Here is a 6532-nt window from a genome sequence, read left to right on the forward strand (position 1 = left end):
GTCAAATCAAAAAACTTTGTTAACAAAACAAAAAAGAATTTAACCATTAAAACAACAGAGCCCAAAAATAATATATATATTTTTCAAGGAAATCTGCACCGTATTCAGACTCTGCGGTGAAAATAATCTAAGATGCAAATCTAGTCCTTGGAGAGCAAATGCAAGTGTTTATTCTTTCTGTAAATTAAATTCCACAATAAAACATGCAGATAATGTTTTGTTCTTAGAAGATTGGATAAAAACTCTAAAATATATTACACATATTACCATGAAGACAAACAAGAACTGACAGTTACGAGAACGGAGAAATCAGAAAGTAAAGGAAATAAATTCCTTTCGTTACTAAATTCAGTTACCAAATGTGTGTTTTGCTCTGCATTAACTTATTTTATTACATAATGCTCAAGAATGCACTTGAAATAGAACATTAGGCTTCCGTTTCGTAAATCTTCCAAGAACTTGCTTTGATCTTTTTATGACATGAGGCTCAAAACCCCCAACAACCGAAACATATTATCAAAAACAAACTTTCTTACCCCAAAAGGCCAAATTACATAAATATCAATGGATCGTGTATCAATACCTCTTGGAGCTACCGCCGTCAGTGAAAGTAGCATGAGCATTGGGGGATAAACTGGTTAATAAAGATACATGTGTATAACAAATGGTTGTACTGAACAGAAACAGCAAATCAATATTGTCTCCACACGTCCGTAAAAGAAGTTTCAGAACACAATGTGTATGTGAACTTCTACGTGTAGCTTATCGTACATCTAAAAGCTGCAGTTCAAGATCATCCACAAAAAGGCCAAATATAATCTGGGACATCAATTCCCTTTGAGATCAAAATATTCGGACAGCGAACTACAATTGATACATGCTTTTACATTTGTATACATATTCCTAACAATTCTAACCATTTTCCAATCAACTTCATACCAATATATCTTTCAGCATAGGCTTTATAAATTTACACTCTCTAAATCACGTTGCATAACAATAAAGTCACAATACAGTCTTTGCTATTTTTAAACAGTTTTTAGCAGGAGGGAAGTGACGCAAGCACATCCAATGACGCGACACCGTCTGTCTTTGTCGCCTAGGATTTCGTTCAAGAACAGGGAATGGACTAACACCATTGAACCTTGTTGTGACATGATAAGCACCCATCAAATACACAAAGTTATGTAGATGTAGTTTGTAATGATAATTTTGCTATGTTCTGAAAAAAATCTTATTTGAACTGTTCCCTTAATCACCCATTTATTAAGGAACCATTCTAATGTATATCGAGTTTCAAGGTTAAAAACATAGGCGTCGCATTTATCTTTTCTTTTGTCAAGAACGTCGGGCAAGATATTGTTGAAAAAAACGAGGAGAATTACGGTACAAATTATTTGGTATCTAGGGAAAATAAAGTGTTCGATGCTTCCAAAGTAACGAAATCATCAATGTGTTTAATACAACGAGAAAATGAGAGAGGAAACTTGGCGTTTATTATTGTTCATATACATCTTTCTTTGTTCTAAATACCACTTGGGGAATTCATCAATTTGTCCATATATTTAAATCTATCGCAAATATTAGATAACTAAATGTTCAGTTCACTTTTTTTGACGTTGACTAACATTAATATTTTCATAGGACGGACTTTTTAATAGTCTGCTAACTTCTTGACAAATATTATGTTCATAGAATGTTCATACCTTTTTTTAAATACTAATTGAAGCTGCAGCAAATCTCTGAAAATTAAAGACAATACATGTATCTGAAAGCGACATTAATAGATCAGTTGTTGTTATGCCAGGTTTGCATACATTCTATAAGTACAACTTAACATAACCCGAATGGGAGCCTGACTTTGCATTGTCAAAGTAATCCATTGGATTATTCAACCACGTGATATCATTTTATGACAAAATATAATATCTCTCTCTCTCTCTTTCAATTTTATTTAGTAATACATCGAAAACTAACCATCTTTAGCGGCATAGGTAACGGGACTCAAATGACAAAAAAACTACCGACACAAAACATATAAACACCACTTCCTAAAATAGAGGAAAAATTGCTTCACATTATTTTGAAAATTAGTACACACTTTCATGTGTAGCAAGACAAACAACTTAGACTTTGATACATGCACAATTATGCCCCTGTATCGATCGAGATAACGATCGAGCCCTTGCATCCGTTTTGCGATGTTCTTCCATAACTAAATGAAACATTGGAGTACATCCTCAAGACAACAAAGGCTAATGAAAATGTGTGTGATAAATCTAATAAGGCGTTATCCCATTGGGAAGGATATTGAATTTCAAATGAAGAACATATTTGTTGATGGCACAGAGTAAGAACCTCAGATGAACTTAACGTCAAAAGGTGGCTTAAGATTTAGCGCTGCAAATATAAATATACAGTGACATAAGCAAGCGTAGCCATATAATTAAAACATTTCAAAAGCAATACAATAAAAGCTGCACTTTTTACAGATCATAGTGCAAATGAAGAAAACAACTGCAGGTACAAATATATTCCTGGGTGAAGGAATGCAATTTCAGATATAATTAATCTCAACCATTGTCTTTGTCTTTTTATGAATTTTCTTCAGATTCCCCTTATAAGAGTCTGTGTCTTACAAGTGACCCTACAGGCGGGGCCAATGTTGAATTTGGAAGAATTCTTTGAGCAATCCTGGTGGAGGACCAATTTGACAATAATACATCCCAAATGTCTGACCTTCAACCCTTTTCATTTCTGAGAAAAGGATGTTTAAAGAGTTTGTTTATATATGGCAATGTAGAAGAAATGACCCTAAGAGCTGGCCCAATTTTTACCCCCGGGGCATTATTTGAACAATCTTGGTTAAGGACAGCTATTTTCGTATCTCTATTCTTGTCGTTTTGAAGAACATTTTAAGGTATTGTTCTTACAAAAGTCAGTTTAAAACAACTTGCCCCTGGGGGAGTGGGGCGGGTGCAATTTTGACCATAGAGGCATGATTTGAGCAATGTTGAGTGGAGCTATAGACAAATTTTATCCTACCTTGAGGTCTTTTGTTTTGAAGAAGAAGATTTTTAAAGTTTGGTAAAATATTAGGAAACGGTATACAAAGGAGATATCGTTTAAAGCAATACTTGGCGACGGACGACGAACAACTCATATACCTTAAAAATCAACATCGAGCACTTCCTGCACAGGGGAGCTGAAACCGCCAAATACAACACATCTATTGAATTAATACGAAGACTTGTTGGTAAATAATTGTTGATGTTAGTCTTTTGAAACGGTCGGCGAAAAGAAAAAAAACACACTGGAGTATAAGCAACACGCACAGAGGAATTGGACAAGCTTTATTACTGCCATAGAAGTACATGGCATACAGTAATTTTATTTGGGTAACAAACCGATGAAAATATCCATAATAAAATAAAAAAAACAACTACAGAAACAAGTACGGTAGTCGAAAGTTACACAAACCCCGTTTAATGGCACTTGATTAACGCCAAAGACATAGAACACAAAAACAAACAGTAACATTGAAGAACAGCACAAAACTACAAACAACACACTACATATATAATATATACAACTAGGGTGTTTATCAAGGATTGTTAGGTACCGCCTTGGAGCGGTAAGTCACATGTAAATTTACTGAGAATTTAAACTAGTATGTGTACACAACTCGACACACCATGACTCGACATTTTTAAGCGCTCGCTCAGGAATGGGAAATTAAAGCATTGAACAATAATACAGCACGAGCAATGTATTGAACGTTCATGTTGTATTGCTATCATAAATGGAAAAAGGAAAAATCCTTACACTATTATGGTTACACGCCGGGGATGAGGAAATGTAAAGTATTAGTATATATATTACGCTGGATGACTAAGTTGTCAATTTTTGGCGCCGTATTTAACACATTTTGCCTAATAATACAAAATGGTTTATCAACTGCGGCAGACATTAAGTAATAATCATTAATATAAGAGATTAAATCAAGGCTGTTGAAATATTGATGCTCTTTGAATTACTGATTTAAGTTGACCATCAAGATTAAGGAAAAGGCGCAATACTACTTGAATTAATACTAGACAGGGCGACGCCAGATTATATTATACAGCTTCACAGACTAATCATGAGATGGCTTAGAAATAGGATTGTTTTCATTGTTTCTGTACTGAATAAACTGCTCTTGTATTGTATTAGTATCCATATATTGATTTAAGACACGTTAGCTTGATTGTTCAAAACTTTCTTTAACGTGGAACGCGACTATGATTTTTTTTCGAGTTACTGTCTGAAAATTGGTATACGAATAGAAGACCATATGCCCAATTAGGGACTGTTTTTAAATTTTCAATATTCGGAATAATTTTGAAACTATGACTCCTCAAAATATACCACTGACGTCAATTTTGAGACGTCTCTCATCTTTTTGCGTTCCAGCTTCAATAACCGATAGTTTCACCAATTCTTTGTTTACCGCTAAGAAATTTAAACCTCAAGTGCGTTTTATGAAAACGTTCATGCACATATATTTTTCGTTCTCTTGTTTTACGTTATTTATTTAAAATTCGTCTTTAACGTCATTTTTCGCGGGAAAACGGCGTCGTGTTTCGCTGAAAAACGTGCGCGTTTCTTTAATTCTTGAAAAAACTGCTCGTTTATTTTTATTATTATTCAAACAGGCCGTTTTTACTCACACCTGATAAGCCATACAGGATGTGAGGTCTTGTTTACGTTTTGTAACAATCTTGAGTTGTTAATATATTAGGAAAACCTTTTGAGATGGCTCTCATCTGATCCCGAAGTCGCAAGTGAACTAGGCCTTAAAGTACGCACAACGTCATCTTGAATAACAGTAATACATTTATAGAGAATGTTCTCGTATTGCCTGACAGTCAGTCAGTATTCTATCAACACAAAGCGTGTATTCAAATCACCTATAAAGGATTGATTCGACCAAATGTTGCTTCAAGCAACAAGAGCCCAAAAGCCAACCTAAAATCAAAGATAACTAAATATTTTAGAGGCATACAACCCAAATCCAAACTAAATATTTGCTAAAACTTAGCTAAATTATAACTAAATAAGACTAAAACTGTTTATTGGACCAAAATCAAAAAGCCAAACACAAATCAGTTACAGGATGCCTTAAAATACACAGAAGGTTTTAGTAAAATAGTTCCGTTTATTTTCCAATATGCGATTAATCTTTATAATACAATGGAATCCCCAAGGACAAGAAAACCTGATAAAATAATTGTGTGGTAATTTATCTTATAATCCGAGTTTCAAGGGGAGTTTCATGGATTCGGAATGAAAATAAAATTAAGCAAATTGTTATAAAATTGAAGTTGAGAGCAACATTTCAGAAACTGTAGCTAATTTCTCAAAACATCGGAAAATACAGTAGTCACGGCTTTCATGGCAAGCCATGTTTGTACAATTTATAGCATTGCTCTTGTTGAGACTTGTGGATGGAAAGCTTTGAATATGTTTATCAAACAATCAGTTGCTATGGTTTGATATTACAATATACTGACTTCAAATATCGTTTTCCGTTTTTTTTTATTGCAAAAAGTCATTATAGCTTTACACAGGATCCGTGTTTTTTTGAAAGTTAGCTCAATGGCACCGATCCAGAAATACTACCGATATCATGCAAGCATTTCTTTGTTGTTTTATCTCTTTGGTATGGTGACTTATTACATTTTGAAATAAAAACAGAGTCTGATTTATTCTTCATGAAAAAATCAGACTCTGCTTTTATTTCAAAAAGTAATAAGCTCTACCTACTAAGCTCCTGTAGATATTGCATTTTTGTCTTTGGAATATATTTGTAATTTTTATTATATTTTCCATTGACAATGCATACTGTGGATTCCTTGGGTACTGTGTGTTGCTCCGGTGCTGTTTGTTTTGTTTCTTCGATACCTTCTACTTCCTTATTTTATCTATTTTTCTTCATTTGAAATCCGATATCCAACTCGACCGATTGCTGACGTTCGCGGAGGAAAACCAAAATATCAATAATTATGTTTAATTTTTGCGCGAATTTGTTGATTATTGCGAATAAACTTGTTGATAATTGTGAATCACCTAATATTTATTTGAAGCTTATAATTGCTACATCCTGTATTGTCCTTTCAAACCTAATCATGCATCTTGGCGATTCCTTAATAATGCTTAAGTGGACAACCGGTTGTTAAACAAGTTTTTTGGAATCCGTTTACGTATATTCATCTATTCAATATAGACACTTATATCAGCATAACCATTTGGACACGTCTGTTCTAATACAAGTATAGCAAAGTCGGAAAACAATGCACCTACTTAGAAATAGCCATGGTTACGAGGTGTATTTATTCTAAAGAAAAATTATGACTGAATTATATATTTTAAATCGCAATTCGTGTATCTTACAATTAATGTTAAAATAAATTCTTTCATTGAATAGTAAACATATATCTAGAATAGGAACCTTCTCAGATTATTTAGTTTTTTTGTGAATTAAACACTCAAG

Source organism: Mya arenaria, chromosome 4 (assembly GCF_026914265.1).
Source record: "Mya arenaria isolate MELC-2E11 chromosome 4, ASM2691426v1".
Classification (NCBI taxonomy): Eukaryota; Metazoa; Mollusca; class Bivalvia; order Myida; family Myidae; genus Mya; species Mya arenaria.